This window comes from Dipodomys merriami, unplaced genomic scaffold (assembly GCF_024711535.1).
Source record: "Dipodomys merriami isolate MVZ:Mamm:240054 unplaced genomic scaffold, mDipMer1.0.p SCAF_1, whole genome shotgun sequence".
Classification (NCBI taxonomy): domain Eukaryota; kingdom Metazoa; phylum Chordata; class Mammalia; order Rodentia; family Heteromyidae; genus Dipodomys; species Dipodomys merriami.
Window position 1 is genome coordinate 143346638 of NW_027202270.1, and position 12582 is coordinate 143359219.

The window sequence follows — 12582 nt, forward strand, 5'->3', positions numbered from 1 at the left end:
CAAGGGCTCAGAGTTCACAGGCGTGATGCCTGGGGACAAGAACTCGATTCCCCTTTCTGAGTCTTGAGCACTTAAAACTTATACAACAAAGGAAGATACCAAGATAGGGAGCAGAGAAAGCCAAAGGAAGGAGAAAGAAGGAAAGGTGGAGCAAAGCAGACAGAAATGACCAATCAAAATCAAGTGTGAGTTATATTTACAAGCCCACACAGCCCAGGAAAAAGATAGACCCATGTATCATGAGCAGCACCAGGATACTACTGAGAAGCTGGCAAGGGCATAGACCTTGCTGGAAGGGCTCATTCCTTGAGCAAACTTTCTGAATACTATGGATCCAGGAAGGCACTAAGGAGGGCATCTATGTCCAAGGAGTTTAGAAACTTGCCTGTACCACCTTCATCTTTACTCCCAGGGTCTCAGGAGCATGGACCAGTAAGGAGAAAGACACTAACCTCTAGTCACTGTGGTTTCAAGCAAGGAAAGACAGCAGTGCTCTCTTGGTCCATTTTAACCTAGTTTGACACCACCTTTTTTAGAGGAGGGCACATGTATTCATCTATTAGATCTCTATCTTTGTTCCCTATCAGTGTAGAGGATCTGAACTTTTTTGATGAAGTTTGTAGTGTCACAGACAGCCATGGGAAAAGTTCTATATCCATAGAAATGTCTGTGATACAAAAAAATTTAGGAAAGTCAGACCATAGGGGTGGAGAAATACTTTGAAGAGGCCTCTATTCCTACAAACAAAAGGCAATACAGTAGGAGGCAGAATCTTTCTAAAGCCCCCACCAGGTCTACTTGATGACTTCCAGCCAGCATCCAACACATTATTTAGCAACCACCGACCAAGTCTCCTGTCAAAAACCTTAATCCATTATTGCTAAATGAGTAGAGGCTTGGCCTTCAAACATTTACATCTTAAAAGAGATCATCATAGGGCTGGGAAGGTTGTTTAGTGATAGAGTGCTTGCCTGGCATGCATGAAGCCCTGGGTTCGATTCCTCGGTACTACATGAATGGAAAATGCTGGAAGTGACACTGTGGCTCAAGTGGTAGAGGGCTAGCTGTGAGCAAAAGAAGTTCAGGGTCAGTGCCTAGGCCCTGAGTTCAAACTGCAGGACAAGAGAGAGAGGGAGAGGGCTGGGAAGGTGGCTCAGTGTAGAGCGCTCGCCTTGCATGCATGAGGCCCTGGGTTCGATTCCTCAGCACCACATAAGCAAAAAGAAAAAAGCTAGAAGTGGTGCTGTTACGCAAGTGGTAGAGTGCTAGCCTTGAACTGAAGAGCTGAGGGACAGTGCCCAGGCCCAGAGTTCAGGCCCCATGACCGGGGCCCCCCCCCAAAAAAAAGAAAGAGAGAGGGAGAGAGAGGGAGAGACAGAGACAGAGAGATTATCATATGTCACTGGATACTCTCTGCTGTACACATACCCACTATGCACCCAAACTCGTTCCTTCCTCTCTCTACTCCCATTGTTATCCATGAGGTAACTAAAAGAATCTACCTCCATCTCCCAATACTGTTTTCCATGGCCCTCCCTGCCTCTTCTCCAATACAAGTTAGCTTAATGATATGCATACTTTTGTAATACTCTTTTTCCAAGCTGAGTGCTGACTCCTTGATGGTAAGGACAGTGATCCTACTCCCTTGGCTAAAGTAGTGCTGACCACACAGATTTGCTGGACCAGATAGGTAAAAAAAGAGCTACATATACTTATCTATTATAGCTTCATCTGTCTCTCAGATCTAGATGCTAAGTCTCAACAGAAGAGATCATGGTGAAAGGCAAGGGGACCTGAGGACCCAGGAGAAGGAAAGCACAGGTCTCCTTTTCACAGATAACTGTATACGGTCTCTTCACATCAACTCCCCCCCCCCCCCCCCAGTGCACCACAAGCCCAAAAGTATTCCTATACCAGGATCCTCCTCCTCTTGCCTCTACTCACAAATACCTAAGTCACTTGGAGATCTTAGTTGTAAGTACCTTAAAAATTGGCTAGTTGTCCTGGGGACACCTTCCTGAGGTACTCATTTCCCAGACCACCATTGTTTTATGGGGCTTTGAGGTGATGAAGAGAAAGATTATCAAAGCAAGTGAATCATAACACAGATTTTGGTTTGTTGTCTAAGTTTAAATTCTCATTGAGTTAGCTCTATAAATATGGATAATGCACTTAATCACCCTGTAGTCCATTTCCCCATGTGGAAAATGCAATTATCTCACAAATTGTTGTGATATTTGAATTATTGTTTTTTTTTTAAAAAAAAACATGTTAGGAATCAAACTCAAAGTACATGGCTAAGCAAGCGCTCTACCCCTGAGATATAACCTAGTCTGAATCATTTAGTCTTTGTAAAGCATGGGCCAGTAACCTGGCCCTGGATTATAGTGAGTGACACAAAATCGTTTGCTATTGTCTCCATCATCCTAGGGATGATCATCCCAGGATGATACTTCCAGGGATCTCTCAGGAAGAGAGATGGGGAGGGAGCGCCCCACAGAACTAAGGCACTGGGGTTCACCAGGTCTGGAGGAGTAGCAATCTAAAAACCTGTTAGACAAGATCAAGTGCATTCAGGGTGGTAACAGAGAAAATGAGAGAAGATGTGGCAGAAATGTAGTCTCCATCTCTGACTGCAACCCCCTGTACCTCACCTTTACAATAAAATAAATGAAAACTTATTAGGACTGTCAGTCTTCAATCTACTGAATCAGAAACTGTTTAACCAGCCCTGCTGGTAACTGGATCCAGGCTCAAGTTTGAGAAAGAACTCAGGAAATCATGGCTTCCATTCACCAGCAAAGCTTCTGTGAAACCAGATGTGAAAGATGATTTTGTACCAGGAGAAGGACTTGGAGCAATCAAAGAGTGACAAAGACCTATTTTTAAGATGGAGTTGTTAAGACTGGGGAAAAACATAATGTACAATGTAACCAACAACAAATATGGAGGAAAAGTATCATGATCATCTAGGACAGGACAAGTCTGATTTCTTAAGGTTTCATCTCTTCGTATCAGTCTAGTAAGTGAAAAGAAGCAAAAAATCCTAAAGATGAATAAGGAAGCCACAATCTGGCCCACTGGGGTTTTAATCATGTTATAAAAACAATAAAGTCTGACTAAGCCAGGGGTAACTCAGGAACAAAATGAGGTAACAAAATGAGGTACTGTGACATTTTTAGAAGATTCCCACCCTCAGAAACCACTTCTACGTGTTCCCTGGAATGCAGCACCGCTCTAAGGAAGAGTGCTGAGATGGGTCTGTAGGAAGCCCCAGATATCCAAGAGTTATCTGGACCGTGGAACAAGAATATTACCTCTACACGGGAACTCCGGAGAGCTGTTTGGTGAAGTATCAACTCACTGGTCTGAAGAGCAGCAACAGGAACAAAATACTCTTGACTAGAGGACCATAATATTTTGATGAGTTTGGTGGGGAGGGCACAGATGCTGTACAGGTTATATGGAGCTGAACACATTACAGTTGAGCCAGGTGTTAGGTGAAAAATTTGTGCGTTGATGGAATTATCATATAAGGGATTGCTCCATCTCTTCCCTCTCCACTTTGTCCTCCTCCTTTTCTCCCCTCCTCTGGTGTCCACTGGGCACAGCTCATCATTATTGAGTGTCTGCCTGGCTATTGTGATGTCAGAGGCATTGCTCAGAAACAGCAATGCTGAGAAGAAACAAGCAAGCCCAGCCCTGTTTAGAAACACGTGGCTCTGATTGGAGATCCTGGGACACCGCACTGCCCCTATTGGCCTGATAACATCTTATACCTCAACCATCTCCTGAACTCCTTATCGTCCCTCCTCAAATCAAGAAACAGAGGTACAGGGAAAGTTGCCCAAGGTCACACATCAATATCTTGGTACTGCCACAAACCGTGCCAGCGCTCCTGATCATTTGGCTGCTCTAGTCCAGGGGACCCAGCTGCCTTTTATAGAAAGTTTCCACACACCTTCTATTCCTAACCTCGATCACAAGCATCGTCGGTCCACATGCTTGGGCAGCACCAGCAGACTCTGTGTCATAGACTTAGTAAGGTGCCCCATTTAGGACCAGGAACACAAGTTGTTTGCACTGGAACTGCATTTAACTGATTCTAAAGAGTCTACTGGAGCTGCCTTTTAAAATCTTATGGCACTCACAGGTAACTTAAGCAGAGCTTTAAATGTCTAGAAATCTAACAGCTTCTCTTCAAGAGAAGTCAGCAATTAAGTACACATACCACTTCCTGGTTCTCCTCAGGGATGCCCAGGGGGGTAAGAAAGAATCCTCTGATCATAGCTGCCATAGTGGGGGCAGGAACCATCTTTTGGGGGGGAGGCTTTATTTTGCAAGGTGACATTTACAGTAACAATGCTAAAGAAATGGAATCTACAAGGTGAAGAGAAAGAATGTGTGTGTGTGTGTCTGTATCTGTTTGTCTGTGTGTGTGTCTGTGTGTCTGTGTGTTTAGAGTTACCTGGATGCATTGACCCTAAAATGGGTAGGGAGCCTTTGGAGGAAAAGGAAGCATGCCCCTTGGAACAGCAATAAGATAAACAAGATAAGAAGGTGAAGAACAGACATATAACCTTTAACACATGGCCTGCTCAACTCATCGGGGAACAGATTCCAGTATCTAAATAAAGCCTAGGAAAGAACACATATTAGAAGATCTAGATCATTTATAAAACAAACAGATGGGCCAAGACTGAGTGCAATCCACAGATACTAAGGTGACTTCGGGAGCTAACTTAAGTACTTTTTAACCATATAGAAGGTAAAATAGCACTTCATTGTAAAACAGTCCTGAACGACTCCCCACGTGATCTGATTTTGCTGCCTCCTCATGTGACCGGCCTCCCAATTTAGAGCGTAACCAACTCCCAATGACCTGTAATAACACTATTCCCAAATTAGAGCTCTCAATTTGACTTGGCTTTGGTCCCTCCCTCAAAGCAAAATAAAGCATCCGTTTTCTTTTTTTCACATTCATAATACTCTCCTTTTTGAGTTGCCAACTCAAACCCTGCTCCGGTCAGATTGAGCCCTCCCTGTTTTTTCTTTCTTGATTTTTTTTTTCTTTCTGGTAAGCCAAAGAGCCTGATGGAAAAACACCAAGAGACAAAAACAAAAACAAAATCAGACAAAAATTCCAAGTAAGTGACATTCAGCTGGAAAAGCTATGATTCACATGCAAATAAAAAAAAAAATCTCCCTGAATTCACTGTTAAATGACGCAAGCCCCTGGCTTCGACATAAAAAGAACAGAATGAAATCACTCACAATTAAACTCACTCTGGAATACTGGAATTCTCTGGCTAGGCCTTCCCAACTAATGATAAGAAAACCCTCAACTGTAGCAGAATGAAGCTAATTGAGTGGGAGTATGGGGCATCCCCACCTGGGTTGACATTCACCCCTGAAACTCCCCAATCAGCACTCTCTACCTTAAGCCTTCTCTATCACCTACACAGCACAACAGGGCTCAGGCAGGCTTCCCAGGGCAGGTCTTCCTGGCAGCCTAGGACTGAGCTGAGGAAGCTGGACTCACCACTTGTGCCTAGGATGATAGAGTACAAGAAAGCTTTCTGTGCAGCTCTGGATCAACCAGACAGAATCTTGTCCAAGATACACAGCAGCACTGGCCTCTGCCCTCAAGCCTGGGCCAGAGATAGTTTAGCAGAATCCTCTCTCTTGACTTATAGATAACTTCCCATCTCACTTCCCTCTCTTCTTGGCAGAAGGCACAAGTTGATCTGATATAAATTTGTTTTCTTACTAATGCTGATCTCAGGGTGTACTTTCCCTCCAACTGAGAATCACAGGTTCTAGAGGTGAAAGGGAACTTGTGCCTGTGTCCACTGCATGGTTTCAGGACAACTAGAGTTACCAGAACCATAACCAACCTCTGCAACCTTTACCCAGTCAGCTGAAACCACAATCCATCTACAAGCAAAAAACCTCATATGGTAATGTTCACACTAACAGTATTCATGACAGCATAGGGAACAACTCAAATATCCATCATCAGATAGATGATAGACAAAATGTAGGACATCCATACAATGGAATAATACTCTGCAACAAGGACGGAAATTCTGACACATGCTACAATGCGGACAAAGCTCCTGCATATTATAGCAAATGCATTATGCTGGACAAAACCCACAAATAGAGTTTACTTCAACCTGTATGAGATAGCTACAATATTTAAACTCATAGAGCTAGAAAGTTGAATAGCGGCTCCCTGGGCTGGAGGCAGGGAGAAGGGGGAGTTATTGTTTCATGAGTACAGAGTTTCTGCTCAGGGTGATGAACATTCTAGAAATGGATAGGGGTGATATCCTTCAACATTGTGAATCTAGTGAATGCCACAGAACTATACTTAAAATGTAAATAGGCAAAAAAAAGTAAAATAGGCATATTTTAGGTTATGTGCATTTTATGATTTTAAAAAATACAGGAAAATCAATCTATTTTCCCTTCCCCAAAATAGCTATTCTCTCCTACCCAATCTTTTATAGGCTAACATCCTCAATTTTGTTTTGTTTTCCTAATCATCTTCAGATGATGTGACTTTGGGGCCCTTCCTCTGAGCACACTTACTATCTCTCTGCAACTTGGGTAATCAAGAGTTATAGAGTGGGCTGTGTTCAGCTGCTCCCCTCCCCAAAGTCCTGCTCTGCAAAACCAGCTTAGTGTCCCCAGGTCAAGAGCTACATGGAGTAGGTTTTCATGACAGCCTGCTTTGGCTATCAAGGCAAGGGTCTAGGTTTGGAAGAATAGGCATGCCAACATCTCACCACCCTGGGCCACTTCCTCCATTACTCATACAGCTGTGAGCAGCTGCAGCTGAGAGGTGAAGCCAGCAAAGGCAATTGGGGGAAGGGGCTGCATCTCTGGCTGGGCATTTCTCCTGGATTTCTTGGATGTTTGGGCAAATTGAAGTGGAGGGTGCTCTCAGCAAGCTACTTTTAGCCACTCACCATAGGTCTGGATCCTTTGCGTAGTACTCAGAGAGTGGGGCAACTCTCCCAGGGCTAAATAAACCCCACTAGGTATAAGGACACACTCAAGCCTCTTAGTCCATCTGGAAAAGGTTTGAACGTTTGAGGCAGGAAAGTTCCCTTTTGCATTTTGAAGTATTTTGAAACTGAATTGCCTGGGTGTTGGTCTCATTCCATAAGTGAGTAATTCATTTCCTGAAAGTAAACTGCTCACCCTTTGGAAGTAGACCAGTGATTTTGGGGGTACCATCTAAATTATCACTAGGCGGTAAAAATTTTGCATAGACACACTGCTTTTCTAGGAATGTCAGTTCATTTGCTAAAATAATGATCCTTAAAACTGGTACCCTTAAAAAAAAACTAATTCTTCTCTAAAGAGTGCAAAATTTATGCCTGGGACGGGATATAGAGTGTGTGTGTGTGTGTGTGTGTGTGTGTGTGTGTGTGTGTGTGTGTGTGTGTGTGTGTGTGTGTGTGTGTGTGTGTGTGTGTGTGTGTGTGTGTGTGTGTGTGTGTGTGTGTGTGTGTGTGTGTGTGTGTGTGTGTGTGTGTGTGTGTGTGTGTGTGTGCGCGCGCGCACTTGTGTTGGATGTGTATGTTTCACTTACTAGCTGGAATAACCACATATAAATTAAAACCAGACCTGACTTTAAAATCTCTACCTTCTTCTTTTTCTTGACTCCTGATTTTCTATTAATATCAGAGCCAATAATGGATTGACTTTGGAAAACTCTCTTTCCTGTGCCAGTATGTTGCCAGGGTAAAACTTGAAAAGATGGGGTTGAAAACTCTCTCTTCTGGGAGTCCTTTGGTTTGGGGAATTCTGAGAAGATGACCTCAAAAACCCACCACTTCCTATAAGAATGGACCTCTACAGAAACACCAGGAGGCATGTCTCCCATTCTCCCGTGAGGAACAACTTCCCCTTACGTCTCCAGATTCTTCCATGCATTCAGTGGACTCCCTACAACCAGAATTATCACCTGGCTTGAAGGCCTTTTGCTTTGAAAAATAAAAAGTTGTTTTCTTCAGGGCTGAAACCATTATTTAATCCTTTCCAAAAAATTCCTGTGTCCCTCTTTCTTCTCCTCCTCCTCCATTAAACAGGCAAGCTTTAGGAAGGACTTTCTGATTTAAAAATATGGAGACAGATGATTACTTTCAGGGTTTGTGCATGTGGTGGGCTCTGAGGTAGAAATAAAGCCAAGAAGTGATTCTCAGAGAAGGACCATAGAAGGTTAAACATGTGGCAGAGAAAGGCCATTCTGGATTCTCAGCCCTCTGATCAATATTCTTGCTCTACTGTTGTTGGAACTGGTCCTTTTAGTATAGACCACTGGAGTCCTAAGCAACTGTGCTGGCCTTCCAGTATCATCACCATCCGCTTGCATCTTCTGAGACATAAATGGGTGTTTTCATGACTCTCTGAACCTTGGTCCTGAACATCAGATTGTGTTCCAGTCTGCCTTAAAGAACTGTCTTGTGATCAAATGCCATCTGCCTGCTCTTCCATCCCTGCCAGGGGTACCTTGGAAAAGAAATAACTGTGGCCTTTTTTTCTGTGCCAGTATTGGGGTTTTAACTCAGGGCCTGGGTGCTATCCCTTATCTTTTTTACTCAAGGCTGACACTCTGCTACTTGAACCACAGCTCCACTTCTGGCTTCTTTCTGATTAGCTGCAGATAATAATCTCACACACTCTCTTGCCCCAACTGGTTTTGAGCTGAGTTCCTCAGATCTCAGCCTCCTGAGTAGCTAGGATTACAGGTGTGAGCTTGAGAGATGACTATATTCTCTTAGTGCTCTGAAGATAAATTTGTAGATGATGTAAGTTCATGAGGCCTGAAGTACCACCTAGATCCAGGTAGGTCACTTGCTGGGTATATAGCATCCTAGGGGAAGGCCCATATACACAACACTGTGTGACAGAGGACGGTACATAAGAACAAGCTGGCTGCAGAGAACAGAGGATTGGTTGTCCAGGTACTAGTCACCCTGAGAGCAATGTGTGTCCTTGTTCATTTATTTCTCTCCAGCAGACAAACATAGCAGCACTGGTTGCTCATATATAAGACAGTAATCACTTGAAAATCAGGGATGACCTATGTTACTAAGAAAGTGGGAATTTAATACTTTAATTTGGTACACGTTTGTTCTTCATTACAGTATCATATACTGATTTATTATCCATCCATTGGTTTGTCTGTTTATTTGTTTAAAATGGAGCTACAGAGTACAGCTCCAGAGCAGAACTTTCAGGAGAATATACTTTTTGTTGGGGGGGAGGGGGTCCGGTCATGGGGCCTGAACTCTGGGCCTGGGCACTGTCCCTCAGCTCTTCAGCTCAAGGCTAGTACTCTACCACTTGAGCCACAGCGCCACTTCCAGCTTTTTTCTTTTTGCTTATGTGGTGCTGAGGAATCGAACCCAGGGCTTCATGCATGCAAGGCAAGCGCTCTACCACTGAGCCACCTTCCCAGCCCCCAGGAAAATATTCTTAAGAGATACTAACTTCTTTAAAAAAATTTGGAACAAGTTGGGGGTACATATAGGAAATACTTCCAATATAGCATGTATTATTATCAACTGGGTTGTCAGGATTTCTTGGGAAATGGAGAAATTCACAAAGAGAACCTTTCCTGGTGGTATGCAAGCAGGGGACGGGTTCAAGTTCAGGGCCTAGACATAGTGTGCTGTCACATGACTACCCAGGGAGAACTCTGTATTTTTCTGTTTCTGTGCAGGCATGGCTGGAAAGATACAAAGGCTATATTGAAGAGAAAATGGAATGTAATTGTGGAGACCAGAGGCCACATGGAACTGAGCAAGCCCTGGCTACTTCTGCTGCATTTTGAGTCATGAGAATAAGTAAAGACTTGTGGACTTTACCCTACTTGCCTCCAGGTTTTTCCATGCATGCAGCAGACTCTCCACAACTACAAATATTAAAAGTAATATTAGCTGGACATCAGCAGCTTATGTCTGTAATTCCACCTACTCAGGAGGCTGAGATCTGAGGACTGCTGTTCAAAGCTAGCCTGGGCAGGAAACTCCGTGAGACTCTCATCTCCAATAAACTACTCAAAAAAGCCAGAAGTGGCTCTGTGGCTCAAGTGGTAGAGCACTCGCCTTGAGCAAAAGAAGCCCAGGGACAGCACTCAGGCCCAGATTTCAAGCCCCAGGACCAGTAAAAAAAAAAATCAAAATAAAAAGTTATATTATGTGATAAGAACAAGTCTCCTTCTTCATTGAGAGATTTCTGAACCATACAACCCTTTTAAAAGAATGCCCATCTCTGACATGTGTTATTTACCCCTATGTTCCTTGTAAAGCTCACCCTGTAACAATAGCATGTTACAATAGCATAATTATCTTGTGGTCACTCTTCAATAACTCTACAGTTCCTTTGGAAGCAGGATATTACGTCAGTCATAAATCTTCCCATCCTCTGGGAGACAGTGGTCTATCACAGCTTCTGTCAACCATTTTTCTTTTGGGAGAATTCCAATTCTGACCTTGATTAAACTTAAAGAAACTCTGTTAAATTGTTCTCTCTGCATATTTTTCATCTTGGACTCTATCAAGCAGTACCTGAAGTAACGAGTTTTCTGAAATCACCAGTGTCCCCCACGCATAATGATTGACATACACAAATTTAGTTTCTGAAATGTTAATATTATCTATCGTCTGCTTGGTGCTGCTTAAAGTTTGCAAAATCTTCTCCCAAGCATAATCACATCCCATTTTTGAGACAAATGACTGGCAGGTAGTGGGAAACTGAGGCTTGTGGCCATGAAAGAATAGCATCCAGAATACCCTCCTTAACTTTTGGTTCCTGGGGAAACACTGGAACTTTCTCTTCTCAAAGAAGCCCAGGAGTCCACCACCTCTCTCAACTGAGGCTTGCTGGAGGAAAGGTCTGCACAGTGTGGCTGACAGCTTCACTTACGCTTTCTTGGTTTTTCTTACAAAGGAATCTAAACCTTGACAGACATCAGAAATTTAATAACAGTTGAAGAGCAAATCCCAGCATGTCTCTAAAGCAATACAGAATCAAATTCTGAAAGCAAATAAGTCATTGCTTTATTCTTCTCTTCCCCAACTGTGCTGCCAGGGTGTGAGTGAATTGGGTGTGTCAGACAGGAGAAGGGACTCCAGAACATACCATTATGATTATCTAACAATAACAACACTCTTGTTGCCAACGTCCTCTAAAAATATTAAAAGCAGGAGGTTTCTTTTACTCTCATGGTTACAAATTCCTGGAGTGGAATAGTAATAAATAAAAATATAAATGGTTTCATTAGCTATCAGTGATGCTGGTTAGTTTAAGTTTTCTTAAAACCATAATATTATAAACCAAAGAACATGCTGAAATGGACATTTCTGGATCTTGTCTCAACTAAGAAGTCACTTCAGTTTTCTGGAAAAGGTCTGGAAGCTGGTTGTTCACACATGTAATTCTAGCTACTCGGGAGTCTGAGATCTGAAGATTAGGGTTCAAAGCTAGCTCAAATCCACGAGATTAATAATATCCAGCTAGCCAGTAAAAAGTCCAAAGTTGAAGTGTGACTCAAGTGGTAGAATTCCCACCTTGGCTATATCTAAGTCATGTATTTCCCTTAAAATAACCAAAAGCAACCATACATTAAAAATCCCTAGTACCTACTTAGAAGCCCAGGCATTATCTCAGCCTATAGTCCAGACACATACAAAGTCCAAGAGTCTCAGTGGCAGCCCTGAAAGTTACATACCACTTGCAAGCAACAGCTCTGCCACAGATGCATCCAAAAAATGAGTGCTAGCTATTAAGGCTCAATTTATCCTTCATTATCTTATTAATTTTTATTTTCTGAGATATCACTTTTTTTTTCAAAACAAAATGTGGCCACTGTATTAAAAACCCAACAGTATTTCTCATTTGTATAGTTCTCATTCTATAGCTACACAAGGCCAGAGGAAAGATTTCAATACCCCAAGATACAGAGTAATCTAGGAGAAGCTATGAGATTTCCCAGCAAACCCAGTGAAGGAAGGAATGGTGGGGAGAAGAGCAGCACACCAACCACAAAGGAAACTTCAGATACTCAAGTATGGTCTTGTTGGAACTTGAACACTATCTTCCATCTTTAGACACACATGTCTGTCCCGCATTCATTTGCTTCTAAACTCTGGAGTCATTAACTTATCAGGTCCTATCTTAGGTCCAGTTGGGATCTTCTCAACAAATCTGGAAGATTATCAAACACAAATATCATTCCTCATCCATCCCAACATAGACTTGATAGAGGAGGATGAAGGGTTACCTGCAGAAACCAGCAATGCAAAAGGCATTCAATTCAGGGTTGTCTCCTGATTGCCTGCAGGACCTCAGGGTATAACATGAAGTTCTAAGTCTGGGAATGTAATCTCTTGTGCCTCAGTTTCCCCATATGAAAAAATAAATATGATGTTCTTCCACCACCAGTTACTCCCAAAGAATGTCATGGAAAACAATATCTGTGCCTCTAACAGCTCAGCTCTGGTGTAACAATAGCCATTCACACTGCACATTTTTGTCTAAAGATATTTATTTCTATAAGTG

General features: G+C 42.8%; 1 protein-coding gene across 4 annotated transcripts in view; it reads right to left on the reverse strand.

The window, feature by feature from the left end:
- Samd4a (sterile alpha motif domain containing 4A) overlaps positions 1-12582 on the reverse strand; it is a 229350-nt gene that overhangs the window by 103702 nt on the left and 113066 nt on the right. Inside the window, exon 1 of one of the 4 annotated variants that reach the window (XM_070033052.1) lies at positions 3318-3611. The exons of the other annotated variants lie outside the window; for them this stretch is intronic. The gene's annotated coding sequence lies outside the window, so the exon portion shown is untranslated. Of the gene's footprint in view, positions 1-3317; positions 3612-12582 lie in introns of those variants that run through there. 4 annotated transcript variants of the gene reach the window in all.